The sequence below is a fragment of the Vidua macroura genome, chromosome 12, assembly GCF_024509145.1.
Source record: "Vidua macroura isolate BioBank_ID:100142 chromosome 12, ASM2450914v1, whole genome shotgun sequence".
Taxonomy (NCBI): domain Eukaryota; kingdom Metazoa; phylum Chordata; class Aves; order Passeriformes; family Viduidae; genus Vidua; species Vidua macroura.
Genome location: NC_071582.1, coordinates 11733797 through 11759108, shown reverse-complemented (window position 1 = coordinate 11759108; position 25312 = coordinate 11733797). Strand labels below are relative to the sequence as shown.

General features: G+C 38.3%; 1 protein-coding gene across 1 annotated transcript in view; it reads left to right on the top strand.

Annotated features, from left to right (window-relative positions):
• Positions 1 to 25312, top strand: part of FBN1 (fibrillin 1) — a 145836-nt gene that overhangs the window by 23886 nt on the left and 96638 nt on the right. The gene's annotated exons all lie outside the window — the stretch shown is intronic.

Genomic DNA, 25312 nt, shown 5'->3' with positions numbered 1-25312 from the left:
GGAAGAGTAACAGTTGGCTTTTTTATGTGGCAGCATAGGTGGGTGATACAGAACAACAACTCTGAGGGGACCAAAACTTTTTTTTCCTGTGCTTAAACTGATGAATCAGGTATTTCCAACACTCCCCACAACAGATAAAATTGCTGTGTTGACACTGTGTGAAGTTGTGCCAGTTGTCCACTCAGATTTTATAAAAGTAGCTTAAACCAATGGTGAGATTTTTCCAAGGATTGAAAAGTAGCTCAGTTCTGAATCATGGGATGTCACTGCTGGAGAGGAGTAAGAGGAATGGGCAGTTAGGTTAAAGTTCCTAAGTTTGAAGAGAATAAATGCTTATAGGTGAGAATCCATGGAATATTACTGCAAAGACTTGAAATTACAAGCAGTTACTGCTTGTTCTTCATGGGTGAAGTTTTTGAGCCTTCAGTCTGGTGAGGAGGTGTAAAGTATAAGTTCAGAAGGAGATTGTTCAGTGCTACTTTTCTGTGTTGCCTGATCTGAGACCAGTTTGACTCCACATCATTAGGGCAAGTTTCTAGGCTGAATCCTGGTAACAGCTTCAGTCCTGTCCCTCAGGGCTCCTTCCTGGTGGTGGGTGGAGTGAGAAACTGGTGGCACAGAGCCAATTGAGCCAAGTCAAGCTGTCCTGAAATTACATGCATGCTGTTGAGCACAATTGAGGTGGAAATCTGCAATTTACATGCCTTGTCTATAGGCAGTTTTTTACTTAAAACACGTGTTTGATTTTATAGTTATCAATAAAAGAAAAAATAGACATTAATGAGCTGTAGTATTCCTGGTTAATGCTCGCTTGCTGTGTTGAGGCCAAATGATTGTCATATCTTCCCAGAAAACCTCTGAAATTTGGCTGCTTTCACAGATTTCCTGCAGCCTCTCTACCTAGCTGAGCTAATATGTTCCCCTCCTCTAAAAAGGGTGTGGTGGTTTTTGGTCTCAGAATCACATTATGCCATGAGAAAAACTTTTTCTGAAGATAACTTTTCAAGTATAAACTAATCTTAGTCTTAGAATAACTTGCCTTGTTCAGCACATGCACCTGTGTGGTCACTGGGGAGTTGTCTGGCTGCATATGATTTTACACAGCTGTCAGCTAAGTAAGAGGTCCACATTTTGAATCTAGCTTTGGAAAGTTCTGTGGAGTTGACACTCCCCGGTGGGCTTCTGATGTACATGTGAATGGATGTTAGCCAGTAAATCGACAAGATTCATGCCTTGTAGAGTAAAATACTGTGTTTATTAGAAAGAAAGGAAAGAGGGGAGGAAACAAAACAACAAAAATAAAGCATCTCTGTGCATGGAGTGGGGGGGGGGTAAGGAAAATACTCAAGAGAAATAGTGTCTTAAACTATGCCATATCTGGCAGAAGCAAGAGAAGCAGATTGTTTTGAAAACACCATTTCTGGATATAAATGTAATGTGAAGTGATACAGTTTTGTGGCATACACATTCTCCATCTGTTTGGCTGTGATTTGACTTCTAGGTTATGCCATCCCACAAACTAACAGTTATGGAAGTAATTTACTGCTGTGTATCACCCAGTGCTTTTCTCTACAAGCATCAACTAACAGTAACAGTCAAAGAGTGTTTGTGGCACATATGTCACACACCAAAGAATATTCCAGCCTTTGCTGCGTATGTCATAACTCAGAACTGACTTGAATAAAATGTTGAGGCAACCAAACATGTGGGGTTCTTCTAATAATCTGATAGGAAAAACATTTAAAATGTTGCAGGTGGTTGGAACAAAATTAGATCCAATTTCTTAGCTACAGAGACAAATTGTGTAGTTCTGTTCTAAAACAGTGTCTACTGTTTTAAGTAGTTTTTCCATACATTACCTCAGTAAATGTCGACCATGTGATTGTTAATGAAGATCTGCAAGACTTCTGAGTAGGTCAAGGGCTTTATCTTGTTAAAGATCCACTGCTTTCAAAGTGTATCAAACACTATCAAATTTGTGGCATAAGTATTTCTATGTATTTATTCAGTCATTCTTGGAGAGGGTAGCAGCTGGCCTTGGACCGTTTTGGCACACAAATCACTTTTTTGTATGTCTTAGAAGTCTTAATCTTAGTGTAAAACACTATAAACATGAGCATAAGGAATTCTGAGATTCACTTTTATCAGTGGAGTTCCTCTTCATGTCCTAGGAGTGTATCCCATGTCACTGATGAGACAGGCTTCACCAGAGCTGGATCGATAACTTTATCCTGGTGCACATGTATCATTAACTCCTGAGCTGTTGTGTGTGGTGTTTGGCTCCTTTCCAGAGCAGGAGAAGCTGCCTGGACATACTGTCAAGTATATACAGCTGTGTCATAAAACAACAGACCTGGCTTTTCTGTGGAATAGTGTTCAAAAAGGTGGACTTGACATAAACTCAACAGTAAAAGTGTAGTGGAGTTGGGAATCTTCCTACAGCCATTTAAGACACATTTAAAATACATAGCCCAGGAGGGGAAATATTTCACAGATATTGCCCCAATTAAAAATTGAACTTCAGGGACTTCTTTTAGGAAGGTGCTGAGTTCTCTGGCAGTGGTCCAGTGATGGGCTTTGACATGCTTTTAAGTTCAAACCCAAGATGTCAATATGCTTACAATTATGCAAGTGCTTAAGGGCCTTGCTGGATTTTGGCCCAAGCTTTCAGAGTTAGTTAAGATCTGAGAGATGCATTCAGCTTTTAGTTTATCAGTTATATTATTGATGAAATCACAGATAGCAGAAAATGAAGATGTGGACAAAGCAAAATTTCTCCCACTGGTTAAAAACTGGATGCCATCCTTATGCCATTTTGCTGTTAATGCTGAATAACTTGAGTGAGTTACAAATTTTGCAGTTTCTTTTAGAGTTGTTGAAGAGATTGAGAGCAGAGACTTAGCTTATGTTCCCCTGAGGATGATTCAGAACATTGACAGCTCTTTCTATTGTCTGTAAAAGAGCCTAGGGGATTTAGCTGGCTGTGGGAGATGCCCACGTTTGGGTCATGTGAAAACATCCCTGTATCTTGCACTTTATGAAAGTCCAGAGAAAAATTCATGTTAGGAGCTCAGGAAGATAAAAAACCAGATTTGGTAGAGCTGTCTACAAATTTGTGCACAAAGGTTTTCATGACTCTTTTAAACTGTTTCTCTTTAGACATTTGGGTGATCATACTTGAAGAGGGTGAATTCTATATAATAGAAGGTTGTACATTGTTGTTATCCTTGTATTGCCGAAATGCAATGAAATGTGCTTTTCTTTTTCTGTCTGGATTCATTTAAAGGAACACAGTGGAAGCTTAGAATGTGTTACAGACCTGTTTGTTTATTTGAATGCTTGTGACAACATCAGGGGCTCAATCCTGCTGCATTCTGGAGTTTTGCCACTCCCTTCGCATAGGAGCAGAATTGGGCCTGATGTAGTTCAAATATTAAAAACGTACCATGTATGTTTTGTTTTTTTATGGACTCAGAATATGAGCAAACGATTGCTTTTTCTTCAAACAGAGTCGTTACTGTACTGCTCTCTTCATGGCAGGAATTTTTGCATAATTTTTAATTATATTTGGCCATTATTAAAAGTTCCCAGAATTAATGCCATATGTAAAAATATCTTTCCTGGAGCCTCCCTATGAAAGTGCAGCCGCTGAAAGTGGTCAAGAGTAATGCAGCACTCTGTATATTTTTTTTTCTTTCTAAATACTACAACGGGTAAAATGTTTTTACAAAGAGGACACTGCGCCCCTTAGTGTGCCCCGTCTCTGGTATTTAGTCTAAATGGAAAGTAAATAACAAAGTGTAGATAGCAGTAAAAGTATGTTCCCAAAGCCTTATGTTGCATTTAAAGTAGTATTGCAGCATATGGTAGCTGGCAAACATTTGAATAAACTTGATTTCTGTTGCTTTCTTCCAAGAAACACATCTGTTGACATAGACATGTAATTTCTGCAGCCCTGTAACATGAATGCATGCATGTACAATGTTATAGCAGCAAACTGAAGGATAGCTAAACTTGAAGGCCTGCAATAAGGACTCTTGCACACATTTTCCCCCCCTGAAAAGTTATGAAAAATGGCTTCAGACTGAAGAACAATATGTTTAGTCACAGAATGATGTTTTACTGACTTTAAAATAATTTCAGTATATGTTGTCACCTTTGATGTCTTTCAGATTTAGAATAAAAATTCCTTTGGGTTATCTTTTCTAAAAAAGAGGCTGAGATACCTCGATGAGTTTTTTAATTTTTAAAATTGAAGCTGCAACTTTATGGTTGAGAAGTCAGCCTCTACAGAATGACTGTGTGTGATTTAGGTGGGTTGTAATACTTAGCAATATAATCAATAGATCTCTGGATCAGAACTCAGGACTCAGTCTGTTATTTGATGCCAAAAAGCACTTTAGGGGTCTTACGTATAGGAAGGCTTTTATCCATTGTTCTGGTCCTTGCATGTTCACCCGATAACTGGTCCTGTGTTGCTTGCTCTATGCTTTGTGTGTCTTAAAATATCATATAGCCAGTCTTGAAATGTTTCTTCAGATATATGCTTATAAGCTTAGTCAAGATCCATAAATGATTAAGTACATATGGCTTAGGTCTCTTGTGAGATGTGAGGGCTCCAACTTTTGTACACAAAGCCGAACATTTACATTTTGTTCCAAATTGAGTTTTGATTTCACTCAAACAAATATAAAGTTTTCATTCAGCTATTTGGCAGACGTTTTTATATTTCCATGCTTTCTTGATTGGCTGCTAAGGACACTGACCTTTAGATGTGCAGTATTGTTTGGATTTTGCATTGTTTTAATTTTAGTTGTAGCAGTGGAGATGCATACAAATTTAATCACAAATTAAGCATAAAAACATTTGAATGAAATAGTTACATTGTTCTAATCTGTAAGAGTTGGTTCTTGTATGTAGGACATTGAAAGGACTCACAGGAAAGTCACTAGATCATTCTTCTGGTACTGCAAACAGCTTTGTTGTTGAACTCGACTCCTACCTCCAGCTTTGCTGGCAGCTTATGGCTCCTGTTTGCTGTGCAAAAAATTGGGTTCAGCTCTCACTGCAGCCAGGCTGGACCTTGTGCTGGCTTTGCCTGCATGTGGTTCTTGCTGTCTGCCTTGTAGTGACTTGAGAAAGGAAGAGTGGAGGCCTGTGGAGGAGAGGCTTTATAGAATTTACCTACACGGAGAGATTATGGGATGTTACATGCAGATCATACAGCTATAACTTCTATATACACAGTGCTGACAGCTGAAAGCTGTAGCTTCCCTGACTGGCCTGCACTGCCAGATCTGTGCTCTGCAGTATTCCAGGGAGAATTGGAAAGAATCCCTCTCACGTGTTGTATCACAAGAATAAATTTTTTTTTGTGTATGTGTGCTGAAAGATTGAATCAGCTTATATTGATATTGGTTGTCATTGCAGCATGGTGTTACATTTGAGGCCTTCAGAATGTGTATCTTAGGGCTGGTGTTCCCCTCTTAGTACCATTTTATCAGGCCCATTTTTCTAATTTCAGCCAAAACTTGTAAAAAATAAAATAGCTGGCCACAACTGATTTCTCATGGAAATTTCCAAAGAAAAGATGCCTTTGAAATGGTGACTCCCAGAGTCAGACACAGTATAGAGAATGAGTAAATGCAGCTGAGAACTTACCTAACAATGCCTATTTAGCTGTTTATGGAGAAAATTACTCCTTCTCTGGGCTGCAATATATTTTGATATAAGAAAGCACTGCTACCTGAAATCCTCTCATTTGTTACAGTGAAAACAAATGTTTTCCTTGTGAATCACCCATTCATAGCTTTTTTTCTTCTTGAACTGGTAAGCTGAGAATTTTTGTTAGAGTTGCCACAGAAGCAAGCATCAGTATGCATGATGCCTCAGTTGAGTTTGTGACTTACTTTATTTTCTTTGTTTTTCAAGTGATCTAAAACTTTCTTGATGTCCAGTTCGAACAAAGAAAAGAAACCTCTTTTAAAACATAGATCTAACCTAATGAAAGGATAAACTGATGAAGGCATTTCCAAGTAAAACAATTCTTTTATGTAGGCCAGCTGCAAAATGCTAATGAAAATGCATCTTAAAAGAGAGATGCTCAAAGTGGTCAATGTAACTGTTCTGACACATGTAAGTTTTTTTGCTACCTATTTGTAATACAGCTGTTGAAATCTCTGTAAAAACAAAACTTTTCTAAAGTAAGCTGTTAGATTTAGAAAGAGATCTACCCTGTATCAGCATAAAAGCTGCATAAAATTGTGGGAAACAACTACCTAAGAGCAGTTGTAAGAACAGGCACATTCTCACTTCTAGTTGCCCTTCAGAGGTTCATGAATAATGACTGAGTAGTTTTTATTTTTTTTCTTGATAGCTTGTACAGTTTGGCACTTTAGAGAAATGCTGTAGGAAAAGAAAAGAGGCCTAAATAAGGTCTGAAAAGAAAGGAGCCCTGAGAGAAATATTACTCTCCAAATTCTGCTATGCTGTAAAACAGAGCCCGGCTTTGCACTCTTTATCCACAAGAAACTTCTTTTGGAAAAAAAGGTGAAATTTTTCTACATAAAGAAACCAAGATTCAGTGTTTCCCTTCCCTGTAGGAAGATGTGCAAAGGGTATGGATACATAATTTTAAAAAAGCATGAAAATTATTAAAAGTGCATGTGTGTTTACATATACATATACGTGGGTTTATATTTTAAGAAATGTAAACCTTTTTAAGCACCTGAGTTTTGATTGTGGTGCTATACATTTACTTTGTATCTGTTGCAGGTCTTACCCAAGCTAAACTAGCACAGCTAGGTTAATGGAACTGAGTCTGCTGTGCCATAGCCTTCATTTCTTTCTGTGGTGGTGTAATTCAGATTATAGGTCTCCCATTCTGAAAGAGTGGTCTCTGCACTGTTATACTTGTCCCTGAATGTTTAACTTAGTGTGTGCCCCAGTTTTTAAAAAGTATTTACCTCAAGTAAGCCTGGCTCACCGAGTGATCTCAGTCATGTTTTATAATGATCCTGTCCTCAGTGTTTATGTTTTTTGCAAAGTTTACCCAGTGATTGCCAGGTGTTCAGTACTGTCCCCATTTGCTCCTTACTCCTTGGAATGAATGGTCTTCTGTGACCCTCTAGGGCTTTTTCTTCTGACCCAGAGGTGTTGACAGTCATAGGGAAGCAGGAGCTGAGGAGAAACCTATATGCTCACAGTTGTTGCCTCCTTGGGGAAGTGGTGACTCTTGCTTTCATCCTGCACCACTGCACACACCACGGGACAAAGCCAGAGCCGTCCTTGCTGGCATTGCAGTGGTCATAAGTGATATTTTACAAGACTTACCATTTTCCTTATTTCTGTATGCACAGGGACCTCACAGTACTCTTTGGTCTCAAGATTAAGCCCTCAGCTTTTGCTCTAGGTCATTTTATCTCAGTCCCATTACTTACAATTGGTCCATTGAATCTATTGATAGCTGAATTTTCAGCAAGGTTTGGAAAATCAGTTTATCTCTGGCAAAAACAGGCAGCACACCAAAATGTGTATCTACTAGTTAGTGGGGTAACTCCTGCCTATCAAACAATGCATTTACATTCTTTTAAAAAACAGAACTCTAAGATTTACAAGGTGAGAGGGTAATTTCTAACTGTATTTCAGCTTACAGAATTGCTTAGGGTGGAAGGGACCTCTTTAGATCACCTAGTCCAACTCCCCTGCTCAAATAGGATCAGTTGGAGCAGATTGTCCAGGACTGTGGAAAATGTGCTGAAATATGTGTTAGTCTGTGTTTTGTAACACCTCCAGCTGTACCATTCAGACCTACTAGCTATTTAATGAAGGTCCAGTGCTAACATTGTCCAAGTGCTCATAATTCCAGATCTTCTACGTTGTTTTCTTATTTGTGTGTTCTGTTATCCAGAGAGTGTTTTTCCTGTGGCAGTGATTGATTGAGTGCTGTGAAATGAAAGCACATGTTATGCTGATGACATCTAATGTACTTGCCTAATAAAATTTTAAAAATGGAACAGTTAGTTTAAAAATAAAGAATAAGCTGACAAAACTACAGTGGTTCATGGGGTGAGGAATAGGGAATGGTTTTAAATCCAAGTAATACTAATAACTACAGACACACTGTCAGGAGAGTTTTCCTGTTTGCACTTGACACTAATTGTAGTTACCTGCTTGTCACTTAATACAAGAAGATGGGGAGACCTATTAGGTACTTGATAATTCACCTGATTTAGGAAGCAGCTGGGTACCTCAGTGATGGGAGATTTTAGGACCTCAACAGCTCCTGTTTGCTTATGTTTCTGAGAACTACAGCAAGAAAAAGTGATAAACATACAGTGGAAAGAGTGTGCTGTCTTTAAAGTGCAATTAAGGTGACTCTTAAAGTGAGACACACCTGAACTGTTTCTTCAAGGGTCATTGGACTGGTCTCTTGTCTGGATTGTCCAGATGTCTTAGCTCAGTTGAGCAGTACAGTGACAGAACACTACTTGGACTTGAAATGTTTAAAAGAGGTAATAGTAAAACCAGCAACCAGTGAAGTATAATTGTCCTCCTGGGATATGATGAAAGCCTTTATGAGAATCTCCATGTCCTGGTGGGACACTATGGGTGGTAACTTGGAGAGGTTTGTAAAATGCAAGTATGGTAGCTTTACAGTTGGATTAATACAGACTTCAGAAGAAGCCACAGGGTAAAAAATTACTTACAAGCCACAGGCTTCAAAGGCCAAAAGATCTGCAGTGAGAAAAGAGGTGATTGATCCACCTCCGTGAAAGGAGAGTGGATGTTAAGCTACTTCGGCTCCAATAACCTTTAAGGTAAGATATAGCTTAATGATGCAGATACTATATTTGAAATTGAATTACATCCCGTGGTATGAACTAATTCCAGCTACTTGGTTCTTGAGTTGAGGGGTTAAAGAGTGATAAGAGGACGATTTGTGAACTTTTTGAGGGATTGAAGTAAGGAGATGGTAATATTTTAATACACTGAAATTTGGTAGCATTATAGGGCTCATAAAGCAAAAGCAAGCAATACAGGTGAGAAGGGAAGATAGGCAAGAAGATGATGACAGAGAGGATCTAACCAGTTTTCACATATCTGGGGAAAAGAGCATTGGGGGCAGGTTGAGACGTTTTTAGACTGCTGCTTGGGCAGGGGAGACTCAGTGGAGATGTGCATTCCATTCATCTGAATGGCTTTTCTAGTGAAAACATTGCTAGACACAAGCACAGGCCAGGAATGGCAAATGATGAATGACTTAGCAAGCTATCTTGCTGGGTATTTAATCTGTGTGGTTATCTAAATAATTTGAAATGCTTCTCTTGGCCTGAGCCAGGCTGGACAAAATGAAGTGCCATGCATTAAACCTTGTGCTATTTCAGTTCTCGGGTCCCAGCAGGAACCCAAAAAGATATGGTTTAATGAAAGGTGATACTATATTAAAATAACAGTACAAGTTGTATCAAACTTGGTTCCAAATTCAATACAAAAGTCGTGGTTTTAGAAGGCATTTTAAATCTAGCACTAACACTTCAGTCACTTGCTGATGTCAGTACAAAAAAAGTGCTTTGTACAGCTGCTGAGTGCAAGGAAGATGAGAGGTTAAATTGGGTTAGCGGAAATGAAAGACGTGCTGTGGAAGAAGTTTTAGTATCAGATTGTTTATGGAATTTGTCATTAAATAACAGAAGTGTTTAAATTGGAGGCCAAATTTAAAGCATTCCTTTTTATAAAGTGTTCCCTATTTATGTGCAATTGAAATTATTTACGAAGGTATACAAGGAAACATTAATTTCTTTCCCTCTTGAAAAGATGATGGCAAATCCTTCTTAGTCTCTTACTGTTCAGGCCTTCTTGAGCTCAGGCCTGAGACACCGGTGTGTATTAAAATAATTCTGCTATTCTTACTACAGTTGATTACAGTGCTCTGTTATAAAGGGTGGAGGCACTTGGTGGTTCTCCAAAGAAAGTGAGTAATAATTGACCTAATGTACAGAGCACATGAATAACATATTCTTTTGGTAAGAAATTTATGTTTTACAGGGTGTGCTAGAGTTCACATCCCTTTTTCACATCTTCCAAAAGATTTTAAAATACTCAGCTGCTCTATTAAATTTCTAATTCAACAAATACTCAAATACAAAGTATGCATTAGATAAAGCTCTTGAGTTGAATCCAAACATTGAAAAATCTTTTAATCTGCCTTGAAAACAGCTGTTTAGAATTTTGAGTAGAAATAACAACTTCCTGCAGCCTACGTTGTTGATGTCCGTTTCAGTTCAAGCTGGGAGGAATTTCTCTTTGTTACTCTGCAGCAGCAGCAAGCCTTTGCATCTATGATTCGACTATCCCCCAAACATATTAGGACTGGTATCCTGGTCCTCTTTGAAATAAATTAACAAATAAATATGCTTCCTTTGAATTCAGCATAATGGAGGAGAGACTTACTGAGAAGACTTTTGACACTTCAGTGGGAGTTGCCTGGAGTACAGCTTACAGGAGCTCCTTTTAACATCTCCCACTGCTGAGAGATTGCTTCATGTTTGTCTGCTGAAGGAATTCTTGATATGAGAATTGAGTTTTTTAGTGTCTGAAATTATTTAAACAAATTAGATGGGGTTTGTGCATATGCATATATAGCTTTTATTCTTTGTTCATAAATATTTAGGTAATCTTATAAAATGTTAAGCAGTGATTCGGCATCAAACGCCACATACAAAATTTCTAGGCAACTGCTCATTGCATCCCAGGAAATACCAGAAGAGTTCAAAATGACTGGCATGTCAAGAAATATCTAAAGCAGTAATGATCTGCCACTTAGTGTAAACTATTGCCAAAACTCTACAGGGAATGGCTTGTGTTTATTCTACAGCCTGTTTTGCTATGCCCAGAGGGTAGATTAGGCACACACACACTTCTGCCTATATATTAGTTTTATATTCAGACATTCAGGCAGTACTTTAAACCTAAAGGTAGAAGCATTGACATTGTTCAGAGAGGTGAAGCCTGGATGAAAGTTCAGGGTCACTCTTGAAGTGATCCAAAACCTACTCACATAAAATAAAAGGATGCCCAAAGACCTAAGTGGACTTGGAATCAGGAGGCAGAGACCTGATCAAATCTTGTCAGCCAGATTTCAATAAGGTTATTGAGAAAGCAATTAGACCTGTGCTGTGCTACCACACAATACTATCAATCAGTAATTTTGGATAAAAGTTGAAAATGTTTAAATGCATAAGCCACAAATAGGAATATGTTTTAGTGAAGATTGTGGTTATAGTGGATAGCAAATACCATTATATGGAATGGTATTTATTTAACTGCAGCTAGGGATTTCAAGATGATGAGTGAGAAATACTCTGGTAGAGTAAATAGCAAAGAAAATCAGTACAGCCTCTTTCAGTTTTATAATATATTGTTCTTTTCCTTTTGGGCTTACATGCCACATGCAGAGTCTTTCATGTGGTATTTTCATTTCTAAAGCATTTTTAGAATGCAAGTATGTTAATGAACATTGATTAACACCTAGACAAATTTGTATATGTGTCTTCCAATAGCCTCTGATGAAGCATAAGTAGCCCTTTTAAATCTGAAGAAGATGTTTGCATTTTAGTAGGATTTAGGTTATGCTCAAATTTGAGCAGATGTGGAAGAGTTTTGGACCTTCCTTTTTTTCTGAGATGATGTCCTTGTGTCTTTTTTTTTGTTTGTTGTTTTTTTGTTTGTTTGTTGTTTTTATTCAAGTAGTCAGTGTTGTGTGTGCTTTGCAGTGGGGGATGTTGATACAGATGCAGTACCCAAGATGCCAGTGATTCTCCACACCTCTTCCAAAGTGGAATGAGATCACAGCAGAATTACTGCCCTACAGAGGGGCAGCCCGATGCTCATGTGAAAAATAACCAAGGTCACTTTTGTGAACAGGGCTTTTAATCAGCTGTTTAAAAGTTGCTGATCCAATTTCAAGTTGCTAATTAAATAAAATGGGAGGAAGAAAGAGATCAGCATGCTGCCAGGCAAGAGTTCCAATCCAGTGGTTATCTAATTTCAAATGTGTGGGCTAAATATCTTTATAATTTAAGCTCATAGTATATTCACACACTAATAAAATATTATATAAGGGTAGTTTAACCACAACAAGCTTATTTTATCTCATAAGACTAAACTATTTGATGCTCTAAAAACATTTTTCTCCTGTGAATGTTATTTATCACAAGTGTAGTTGAAACCTGAAACTTAATAATTAAAACAGATATTCAGACACTTTCCTGACAATAATGATGTGGATAAAAGACATTATTCCTGGAGGAAGTCCTACTTGTGTTTTGGATGTAGTGCAAAATATTTCTGATAATCAGGAGGAAGTTTTCTCTTCCCCTGAAGTGTCTTAAATTATGAGCTTTCTACTGTTTTACAAGAATTTTTTTAAAGCCATCTAAAAGTTTTCCCACAGTGCTGGCTTACAAGCAGCTGAAACTTTAGACACCACACAGAACAGTCTGTTGTTCCACTAATGTTGCTGGAAGTGAATCACATACGTATTGATGACCACCTGGATGTACCCATTCTACTAAAAATTAAAAAGAAAATATTTCCTATGTTTTTAGGCACAAATTTAAATTGGCACTGCAATTGCTAAACCTTGCAGCTTAGGCAGATCCCAGAGCTCCCTCAGAGGAACTTTAAACTGTGTTATGTTGCATTCTGTATGCTTCCCCTCATAACTCCTCACTGCTCCCCAGCAGTAGAAGGGTGCTCCCTCTTCCCTCCCCCTCCCTCCTCTTACCAGTTGTGGGAACCCCAAGGTGCTGCCTGGCATGTACTGCTCTCTTGTACTTGGTCCCAAGCAGAATTTGACTTTTAATACCTAAAATATCATCTGTCTCAGCTGTGAATCTCTTTTGGTTCGAGGGTAAGGGAGTTTAATGAATCACTGGCTTCCTGATGGCTTGATACTTCATTCGAAGCCCAGTGAAGTTAAAAGGAAAAACATACTCAGGATTTTTGGTGGTGTGGAGTGGGTCCTATATCCAGAAAGGTAAGGTAAACATTGAGACACTGCCTACACTTGGATTACTTCACTTCTGTTCTTCCTCTGAGTCCTGATTCCTTGACAGGATCACCCATTAATTTAAGTACTTGCTTTGTATGATGCTGAGTTACACCAGGAAAACTGTTGGGGAGGAAAAAAATGATCAGGATGCACTTAACAGTCTGTAAAATGAAGCTTGGTCTTCTCAGAAATAATTTTCATATATATATATATATATATATATATATACACAGGCACACACATACACCTTACTGCTCTTTTTTAAAAAATAAATTCTAACTCTGAAGATAGGAACACGGACCTTGTCATGGTTTATTCTAATCCACTCAATTGTTCACTTATTGTTCTTCTAGTGTAAAAATATTTCAGAAGATAGCACAAGTTTTTGCTATCTAGTAGAAATCCTTTAGTAACAGCGTCCAATGTTTTTCTTATTCAATATAGTTAATTTTATGAGATGGATAGATAGGAGCTGCCTAATTGAACAGATAAGCAGTATGTGGTCACTGCTAGATTAGGCCATTCTTCATGTGGTTTGTAACACCTTTTTTATCTCGTATTCTTATTTATCACTGGCCTGGTGTTTGTTTTTCTTGATTTAGGATTATGACATTTAACTATATAAATGATATCTGAGTACATAATTTGTACTTTGTCATCTTGGAAGTATCAAAGTAGAAAACAAATATGGATATCAGCTCTACAAATGTGAGGAAAATGCCTTTTGGGAAAAAGGATGGTTAATAGCTGCAATTTGTGTAGTCATTGTTTATTCATATTTGGCCACCCAATGATCCTAGTGGATAGTATTTCAGAGTGCATAGCCAAATGTGTCAGTCAGATGTTCACTCTATCTCTGGGATGTTCTCAGGCATCATTTTGCTTCTTGCTCACTGCTGGTCTTGGAGCACAGGGCTGGGTGCTGCTCCTGCCCATTCCCCTGCCACGTTTGGTGCTTGCTGCGGATCACCCAGGTGCAGCTGGGATTGTGCCCACCCTGCTCCATATGGGGATTCCTCTCCTGGATGGCTTTGGCTGCCTGGCTGCTAGTTGGGTCTCTGGCCCTCATTTTTGCCTAGGTAGTTGGCTGGCCTGTCCTGGCAAACCTCCCTCTCCTGGTCGGCTGGTGAAGCTCTCGAGCTGGCCAGCCTTTTCCTTCCCTTCGCTTTCCTTTTCTCTCCTCCTCACACATGGTGTCTGCTGGCTCCCACTGTTTATCTCTCCTTGTCTCTGTGCCTCCCACTCATTTCTTAGATTTGCTTTGATCCATCCCGTCTTTGCTGCCTTCCTGTTTTTCGTCCCTCTGCTCTTTTGCTGTTTTGCTTCTTTGTATCCTTGTTTCCTTCACACTTGTTCCCTGAAGGCTTTTTGCTCTGGCTTTCCCCTACCTACAAGCAATATGTATCTTTTCCAGACCTTGCTGTCTCTCCCCTGTCTGTTCATCTGATCTAGCAGCCACATTGTTTGAAACAATTACTAACAGAACACTGTTTCATGTTACAGGTTGGAGAAACTGTAATGTTTATCACTTTTTATTTACTATGGATATTTTTATAAGTTCTTTATCAATCTAGTCTATGCTTCCATAGAAACACCCATAGTAAAAGCCCAACTGAAGCACTTTATTGTGCTTCTGTGCCTTTTTTCCCATAATTGTGAATTATCAAGTGTCTGTGTATTCTCTATAACTCACTGTCATCTCCCTTAGGACTCTTAGAAATGTCACAAATCACTGTTTTAATCCAGACATCACAATTATAACTCTGGTCCCACAAACACTTCATTATGTTAGTGTGGAATAAGGACTTGTGGGTGATCACAATGATGGGAAAGGAAGTGAAGAGAAAATTCATGGCAGTTGAAAATTTGCTGCTGTAAAACCCTGTGAGAGAAGGCAAAAAATTGGCCTGGCCATTCTTCTCCTGCTTCTTTCAATCTTTGATCTAGAGTCCTTATTCAGGTACAGTGATGCTGATTGAAGTTTTATCTGAGTTAGGACTAGAGAAACAGATACCTGTTAGATGCTGTAGCACATCTGACGTAATATGTAGTTAAACCCCCTGTAAATATCTACATTTTTTGTCCCTATTTGATTCAAACCTATTTTTAAAATGTGTCTTTTTCTCTCCACATGTTTTTATTCTGCCTAGTTATGGGGTAACCTGATATCGTAAATTACTCTAAATACTGATTAACAAGTCAGTCCCTAATGGTAACTACACATCCTTGTCAATGGGAAAATACTCTTATGCCCCCCCCCATATGTGTTTTCTCCCTTCATGACAGAAATACGAATTTCATGTGAGAGGACATTGCTCCCATTGCTCCCTTCCCTTCAAGTGTATATCATCAGTCCTTCTCTCCTTTTAAAAGTTTTTGAGTTGCTTTTACACATGTGTGTAGATATATTTCTGAAGAAAAAAAAAAGTTCATAGCATGTATTGAGTTGGAAAATTAATTAGACGACCTAATTGATTGTGCATGAGTTCCTCCGTGGAATGTGTTCTGCTGCTGTTGCACTCGCCCAGTACAGGAAATCTAATGAGCAAATTCCTCTCATCTTTTACTAGAAACTGACAATTAATTGAATGTTAAAAACCTCCATAAAACACCACAACCGTCCCTTCTCCAAAAAAGAAAAAAACCAAACCCAACCAACATAAAACCTTGAAGAATCATGACACAAAAAAACTTTACATTAAAGATTTTTTCTCATTTTATTAGAGGAATGCCAAGAGGCCTGAATTCAGCTTGAGGCTCCCTTTACCATTCAGAAAACATACAAGTCTGCATCCCAGAGCCTGTGTAGTCTAAATAGGAAAAAGCCCCACCAGCAGCCAGAAATATTGGCAGCCCCAAGTTCCATGTGGGGAGCTAAAATACAGGGAGATTAAGTCACTTGTGTAAAGATGTACTGGGAGTCTGCAGCAGAGTCTGAAACTGAACCCAGGTCATCTCAGTCCCAGCCAAGTGTCTCAACCACAAGACTCTCCCTCATTTTCAGTATGTCAGTGTAGAAAGTAGGCCAAAAAGCAGTTTCCAACCTTTAATACACAGCATTTTGTAAGGCTGTGAAGTATTATGTATTAGACAGGCATCTGGATCAGCAGCAGTTTCTGTGGATACTTTTATCTGTAAACAGAAGCAAAGCCTGTAAGGGCTTTGTAAAATTTACATAAATTATTATTTTATCAATAAATAACATAGTTAAATTGATAAAGACTCTACTTAATTTCAATGCATTTTAATGTTTTTTTTTTTTAAGAATGGAAAATGTGTTTAAAGGACTTATGTTGTCTGTGGCTCTCTGATTTTCATGTTTTACATTCTGGTGCTACTCATCCATCATGATGCATTAGCAGTGATGTGTAGCTCTGCCAGGCAGTGCAGGGCGCTGCACCATGCGGTGTAAGCTCAGAGAGGGAGGCTCGGGTCGTATGACAGGCTAACGCTCCAGTGTTATGCAAAGGTTAAGTATTCCTGTGTTGAGAGTTAGTGAGGCTTGCAGTTTGCTGACCTAAATCTGAGTGATTCCTATTATGTTGAGTATTTGCTTATCTTTTGGAAGATCTCTGTGTAGCTGGAGTGTAACAAAACTTCAGCTTGAATCTGTACCCTGAATGGAGGAGGATGAAAGAAGTGCAAGTAAGAGTGAATATATGTACATATGTAACCATCCCCCTTCTTCAACTGGGATCTCCCATTTTGGGCATGAAATCAGCATTAGTGTGTGTTAGTCTACAAAGAACAGGCCAGAGTGTGTTTGTTCCCCTCAGTACACTACTTAGTTATTCACAGACACCTGGCTTGTTTGCTGAACCTCCGATTCCTTTCTCCCACATCCCCCAAATAAAAATTACTTATCTAGTTCTCACTGGCTCTTATATATATTCTGGGCCACTTCATGACCTCCATTATTTGAAACCATTAATTCCAGATTTGTGCGCATTTACTGAGATAAATTTCAGTGATTGTTATGGGAAAAAACCCATCAGCTTTGATGGGGTTTATGTGGTATGAAGGTGAGAGAAACCTTGTTTTCTAAAATAAATGAGAAATTATTAAAAATGGTGATCAGTGTAATGGACCATTCAGTACCTATGGCAGTTTCCAGGATTGTGGTGCTATTCCTTGTAAGTACATAATTAGTAAAATACAACTGCAGTGTGTCACTTTTGGTTGAACCACTGTGGCCCAGCTATTGACAAGAGACCACTGAAGCTGGGTGGGTCTCTCTTCCCCAACACCCCCCCAAACACTGGCTGTTTTCTATGTGAGGGAGTGTTCATGCAGTCAAAGGCAATGGGATTCCCCCACTGAATGATTGTTCTCTCATCAAAGTCAGTCAGTCTAACCTTTCCCTTGTAACTGGGACCTGGGCTTCATGCTGGATGTCATGTCTGGGCACCCACAAAACCAAGTGGTTCTGTCTAACAGAGAGGAAAAAAAAACCTGCTAGGATTGTAGTCCTAGATCTTGAATGTTCCTGTTGAAGACACCCAGGCTGGTGACTGTTTCCAAGTTGTAATGATTTGTCTCACATGTAGAGGCAAATGAAAACTTAGGACCTGACATTCAACAAGTAGAAGAGATGCCAGTTTCCAGTGCTGAGGTAAAAATAGATTTGCAATATCTGTTAGACTAAAATAGTATATACAGAGCAAGTGTGATGAGTGAGAAAAGGCCAAAGGTATCAGCACAGCTGCTATTAAAAACTTTAAAAAGTGTTAAACAATACGCTAAGAATGTGGAGTTGCTTACACTTTCAGTAAACGTATGAAACCTTTCCAATATTTATCTAGAGTATTCATGGTAATTCCAAGTCTTTTAGAAAAACTTGCAGTTCTTCTCGATTAATTACTAACTTAAGTTAAAGAACCAAAAAGTGCTCTTCATGACTTCTCTAACAGGAATCAGTAAAGACCTTTTGCTCTTCTCTTACCTGCATGCAAGTAAGAAGAGAGCTCGACCCTCAGGTTGAGAATTGTCTGTGGATTAATATCCCTTTTCCTCCCCATCCTTCCCATTTTAAGATATTATTATTCTGTACTGTCTCACTGCTTGGGAAAATCAGACTTTGGATGTGGTTTTACAAAGAGTTTAACTGACAATTGTAATAAATATTTTCTGTAGTCTTAAAGATGTGAGTGTCCTCAGTCACTTGAGGCTGGTCCTTTACTGATGCTGGGGGACATCCACCCATTAGTGCTCAGCAAAGAGAAGGCTCCTTCAACCAAGTGGTCAATGAAGACAGGAATGATAGAAGGCCTTAAACAATGAGTAATGAAGCACATGTATTAGCATCTCATGTACTTCATATTGATGGGTGTAATATATATTTAATAAAATTACACTTGCTTAGTTGAAAACTGGTGAATCAGGATTGGATCATTTACCTTCTTGTTTTTTTTACTTCTAGTAACAGAAATTGAATACATGTGACAATTCTAGAGTTATGGTATGTATTCTGTAACATTTCAACAGAGACACCTGAGGCTTATTCAGAGTTAAATAGTGCATGTTATTGCTGTGTTTATTTTTGGACCACAGTCTTAATGCAAATCCCATATATGTGGTTATGCAAAATGATCCAGATTCTGGTCATGATCACACTGGTGTACACGCAGAGTGATGCCGCAGTTTCATTGAGTAAGGAATCTGATCCTGTAACACAGAGGGTTGCATGGTATTTCAATTAGGTAGTTGATGTGTTTCACCATAGAGTTAGAGGTGAGGTATTAGTGTCTGAAGTAATTTTTGCATGTTATTGACTTACATTTTTAATGCTTCCTGAGATTTTTTTTGTGGGTTATTGTGCAACCATGAAGTGAAATAATTGTTAAAATATTTCTGTGAAAATAAAATCCTCTGTGTTTTCACTGTTTTCCAAATATTTTCATGTCTTTTTAGCTGGCTGTATAAAATATAAAACTCTGTGTTACAGCCTTATGCAAGAAGAATAGTATTAGTTACTCCAAAGTCTTTAGGCTAGTAAAAAAAATTATTTACATCATATCAAGTCTGTCATCACTAAGATCATATCACAAAAATACATATATATGAGAATACAAAAACCTGAGTGAGTGACTGGTTGAAGAAGTTTGGCCAGGGAGCTGTCTACCATGTGGAGAAGAATCTTTACAAGGATACAATCTGTTTGCCCCTTCCTTTCATTCAGTGGAAGGTTTCCACCGTTATAATTTCTCAGGAGTGCTGGTCTTCTTGGATTATGGGAAAGAGGGAACTTACTTCAGGCAAGTTTGATGATTCCTGTTAAAAAGAAGTAAAAGATACTGATTGTTCTAATCACCTTGTTAAAGAGCTGCCAGAAGTTCAGAGTTCTGTTAGGACCAAAAAAGCTATTTGTGTATGCATCAGTAAGTTAACATATCATTGCAACACTCAACCCATCATTATTGCATTTACTGCCTTCCTACACTGAAAGCAAGTCGACTTGTCTCCATTCCTGCTGTAGGTTTACTCCTGTTGTGTTTCACTGAGCTTGAGCATTGAAAATCAGTTCCCTCTCTCCCTCTCATCTCCCCTTTTTATTTATAATCAGTTTTCAGTTCTGGACTGAGTTCCATTCTAGTGCTCTGCAATTGCATTTTGTTTCATGGTACTGCAGAGGACCATTTAGATTTTAGAAAATAAAAGGTTAGGTCTAGTGTATTGTACCACTCCATCTCCTTTGTAAATGTGAGCAGTATCTCTTTAAATTATACATTGCATTGTCTGAAAGCATTTTCCCTCTCTTTGGATGCGGCTTTGTGTAATATTCTGTAAGTCGTTAGGATGTATTTTTCTTAAACAGTTTGCACTACGTTTGGATAGTCTTAGTTACTTTAGTGTCTTTTGAAACCAGACAGAAAAAAAAATACCCAGAGCTCATCTACTAGCTTTGTCTTTACCATGCTAGTTAATAGTTAATACTTAGTGGTATGTAAAGAGAGTTTCTATAACGTGGCACTCCTAAGAACACTTCTGAAAAAATAGTGATAAACTTCAGCCAGCTTGTTCTTTTTAAGTGAAACATGCGAAGATCTGTAGTAGAATTCATTCTCCTTAATAATCATCTGGTCTTGACAATAAATATGTCACCAAAGCTAGTTACTTTTTAGCAGAAATGGAGATGAAAATCAAGTCAGGATTTTATTTAATTGTTGTTAGCCTGTGAAAGAAATTGGAAAAATGAAAATCTGCAAAAACATGGTCCTTTGCAGCTTATACAGCAAAGTAGGGTAGGCTAGAGTTTGTCAGGTAACTGACTTCAGAAATGAGAAGTTATTCTACATTTAGCTGTATTGCTTACTGTTTTCTTCATCATGGAAAAGAATAAAATGTGGTAACAATTTTCTGTATTTGGACTGCTGCTGCACATAATTGGGAACAACAGAGCTAAGGCTTTGATTTTGGTGAAATGCTTAGTCTGCATGTTGGATTAAAATGTGTGCAACAAATCACTCCAATTCTGTAATAATAATTTTTGAACACTATTTTTTTATTTTATTACTGTAATGTTATTACTTTTCAGCTACAGGCTTTGAGAACTGGGTCAGTTGCAAGAACAAAATTGGCATAAAAATAATTGTATATTTGTTCTGGAAAATAGATTGCCAACATACTTTATAAAATAGTCAGCCTGAATTTTTCTGTGCATCAAATGTAAGTGATAATGTTTGTCTCGTATTATTAGTGAGCTATTAATTCAAATTCCTGTTCTTTACCCAGTATCGTAGGAAGACTAGATAATATTTGCTAGATAGACGTGTTAAACAGATCATCTGCGCAGAAATGGATTTGTGAAGCAGCTTACGGAATGGAAAATAAATTTAAGCTGAAGTGTGCCAGCAAGTCAATATATGAGAACAATTTGCAACAAGCAAAGGTGAGGAACACATGAAGAAATGGGGTCATCAGATTCAGGAATTAAAGGGTAATATTCCTGAAGTTGGGTTGTATGAGGCAGTAACTAAGTTTTTGGCTGCCTAATACAGAATAAAGAGTTACGGTACCAGTGTTAGATATGCTTCCTTGGATGTTTTTTACTCTTGTGAAAATAATGAGAAGCAGCTTGGAGCTGTGATCTGTCCACAGCACAGCTGTAGTAGTTTGAGACATTTCTGCTGCCAGGTTTATATCCCTGCCAGAAACAGTGCCTGAATGGTTGCACTCCGAGCCCCTAGTTCCAGTGACATCTTAGCACTAGCCAGTGTTAAATCTCAGCTATTTGAGCTCAGTGCTGCGCTGTGCACTGAAGCAGCTGGGAAATGGTCTTGCTTATATGTGAAACCATCTCTGGCACTGGAAGGGAGCAGACAGAAGTGGCATGTGATAATTTCTTCACATACCACGTCCAAACCTACCAAACCTCATTGGTAAGAAGTGTCAGACATCATAGGAAATAAGTTTTTAAATATTTACAGAGTTTTGTTTTCTTTCCTTCTGAACACCCTCTGATATCTTTGCCATGTACTTTCCAATGATGACACATTGGGATCTGACTGGGGTGAGTAATGGTGTCTGGCTGGGGGGAGGAGAGGACAGGGAGTGCTTAACAGTGAGTAATTATTTAAGGAAATGGTCTGTGTGGAAAGAAAAGTGTGTTGTGATTGGATGCATTTATCAACTGGCCTTTCAGTGTCACCTGTGGACAGAGCATTATTGTGTCTGAGTTTTTAAGTAGTTGGAAGTCAGTTTATTGAACTAACTTGGGAATGTGTCGGGCTCTGGTCTTGATTGGTCTGTGAATTGAGATGTGAGGCTGTCCCCTATTAGAAAAGATGGAAGTAAATGATAGTTATCCCGTGGTCCCATTCACTTTTCTGATCAGAAGTTAAAAGTCGTAAGATCTTGTATGCAAAGCATCATTTCATGATCAATATAATTTCAAGTCTAGAAGCGACTGACAGGAAAATTCTGCAAGTGAAGATGGAGTTACAAGCTTATTGCTCTTCCCTATTTTCTTTGTACTGTGACACACAGAGGTTTGCATTCATTTTTGATGAGGTTCATGTATGTAGAGCCTTTTGTTTGTTCTCTCTGTCCTCTAAAATCAGGAGATTTTAGTATGGCTGAAAACACCTAGAATCACTTTGATTTTGAAATTAAGCCTGAAGTGCTAAACCTTTGTGTTCTGTAACTGTCCTATGGTGATGCTCACTGCTACAGTCAGCTTGGTCATGCCGTTTTCTTGTCAGTGCCAAGACTCTCTGCAATTCTTTGGATTTTACTGCAAAAGTTCTCATTTCAGACGCAGCACATCCTGCCTTCAGAAATGAGGCACGCTGTGGTTTTCTCCATCATCTCCAAGTGTTTTGCTACCTTCTCTGAAGAGAGTGAAATGACTGAAGTACGGTGAAACGTACAGTGATGGACACTGTGTTTTTCCATGGACAGTCTAGCTGTTTGTGTATTTTCTGGCTGTGTGGGATCAGGTTCCAAAGGAGCATTCTCAGGCACAAGTGACTGTGACTCCCTTTCCTGACATGGGACTGAGCAGTGGAACAGGCTGCCAAGTGCAGTGGATCACACCTGGGCAGTGCTGAGCCACTGTGCAGAGATGAGATGGTGTTTCTGCCCTGTGCAGTCTCTCTTCCAATATCCCTCTTTTATTCCCAGCTGGTGAAAAAACCCAAACAAGCCTTCAAACAGCAGAAACAAAAGTGCTGCTAGGCAGGAAAATAAGTTGTACTAATGATCGGCTTTAAGGTACTTCACTTGCCTTAGAGCCCTTTCTGACCTTTCTTTCATTATTTGTATGATAATGGAATATTCCTTTCTTTTCCTTTCCCTTTCTCCCTGTACTCAAGAAAGGGAAGTTGCTGGTTTGTGTTGCCGAGGGGAGTTTCAGTTACACAGCAGTCTTGGCTGTGTTCAGGGGTTCATGCTGAATTCTCCCCTGTGAGGTGCTAGCAGCTCGGGGGAGCTGGATTTGCTGCTCAGGCAGTGCTGCAGACCGAGGTGCTGTGTGAACTGTGCATGCTGTGTGTGGAGAGCTGGAGAAACACCACTCATTTTATCATTAGCCATTTTTCTATGATGGCAACAGCTGGCATTTTCCTGTTTTCTGTAATGAGATCTTGATCGTGGTCAGATAAATGTTGGCTTGCTACAGTCTCTTGCTTTGACCTTTGCACTTATTCAATTTTCATTTATTTTAAGAGAGGTGAAGGAGTCTGTCAACCTTCCTTGACAGGTGGTTATCAGTTTTAAAAATCAGGCTGTTAATTTAAAACATCAAGAACTCTTTTTAGAATATTTATAGTGAATCCTAGCAGATAGAGGGACCAAATTTTATCCAGTCTCCTTGCAGTAGCATATTTGTTTAATCCAGGTTCCATTAGTTCTCAACGTTTTTGAACTTTATTTTTACATTAAAAACTATTGTGCTTGAAACTAAGCAGAAGTTATTGTGAACTAGGAGCTTAAGATGTGTGTCTAGTGTCAGAAGCCTTGCACTATCCTGGTGCTTTTAGTCTCTTTGGTGCTGTCCAGAATTACTTGGAACAATTATCATTACTTATTGCTGTGCTTGGTTTTGATCAAAGCCTGCCTGCCTGGACTACATATTTGAGCAGCCTCTCTGCTGCTTTTAGGAATATGAAGGATCTTTTGAGAAGATAACTGAAATTATTTGATGGTTCTGACTGAAACAGGAATGAGCTCTAGATCAAAATGCAACTTGATTCTTTCCTGTGGAATTAATGAGCTGAATTGCTGCGTGGTATAAATCAGTGTCATTCTATTGCCCTCTTGCTCTTCTTGCCACTAGATGAACTTAATGCAGTTTTACAGTTTCTACCATCTTCTGAGTTGTCTGAAGCTCCCTGTGGAATTATTCCTTATCAAAATAGCTAAGAAGTATGTAAAGAAGCAGATAAAATTGTTAGATAATGGTGGCTACTGCCTTACTGAGGGCTGCTTGCACGTGCTGAAATTTGCATTAGAAGTGACTCAAAAGATTTGAATTACCAGTCACATATCTTAAATCATTTTACTAAAATAATTTCAAGCCTCAACATTTTTCAGGTAAGTTGAAGTTATCCTTGGGAAAATAAAAAAAAAACAAACCCCATACAAATTGTGTAATAGCTTTTCTGAGTATATTTTCCTTCTTTCTCTCTTTCCAGCTCCTGCCTGCTCACTGGTACCTTGTGTTTGAGCTTTACTTATTGAAGTAGTTTGAATAATCACAAATGACATGAATGTATAAACATTTTGATGCTGCAAAATAAAGATAGGGGTTTTAAGCTCATACCCTCTTTCCATTTTGTCACTGTGTTAGTAGAATCTCAATTTCTTCTCGTAAGACTTCATCTTGTAATGAGTAAAAAAATCTTAAACTCACTGTTTAAAACACTTCTGTTTTAAAGTTTTTTTAATTTGGCCTCTGTATGAAAAAATGAATTGATCTGGGGATTTCTCTGTGGCCTTATGCTGGCGTGTACATTCAAATGATCTTTCTCACATGGATTTTCTGACCTTTAGAATTTTCTTTTAAGAATAGAGAAGAAAAAAATCTTAGTTGTGAAAATGTGGAAGACTGTATTTGAGAAAATAGAAGGGAAGCTGTATTTAGAAGAAAACTATTAGGAATAGAATTTATCAAGGCAAAGTATTTGGTGAAAATTGAGTCTGTAATTCTCCATACCGAAGTGTTATGAACTTGATTAATAACAAATAGGAGCTGGACTTGCTTGGTTTTGAGTACATATTCAACCCATGTCTTGTTACTGAGACCTTGTGGAAAGATTTGCATGATTATGAAGTTAACTTCTTTGGGTTCACCATATTTCTAAGACATATTAGCCACTGCTAAGTCATTTATAGCTTGAAAGCAAACAATTGTAAATGCTGATCCATTCATATCCTACCATAAAACACAAGATGAGTTATTCACTACTGTCTGACGCGTGCTCCCACTGCAACGGAGAACAAAATGACTCCTTTTTAACCCATCTATATATAAACAGCAGAGGGACAATCTACAATGGGGGATTTTATTCTGGGGAGGTACTCAGAAGATTTCCTGTTGCCAACACAAAACTATGGCATTTCTAAAGAAATTGTTGTCTCTTGTTTTAATATTTGGAGTTACAACATTGGGAGTTTTGCATGGATGAAAGCACATATTCTTGTTTTGATCAAGGATGAAAAATCCATCTGGGAAATATTTTTTAAATTTGATAGGTATAATTGATCATTATTTATTTCTATTAATTTAAGGAAAAACTTAATAGAAGCTGTAGTGTGGAA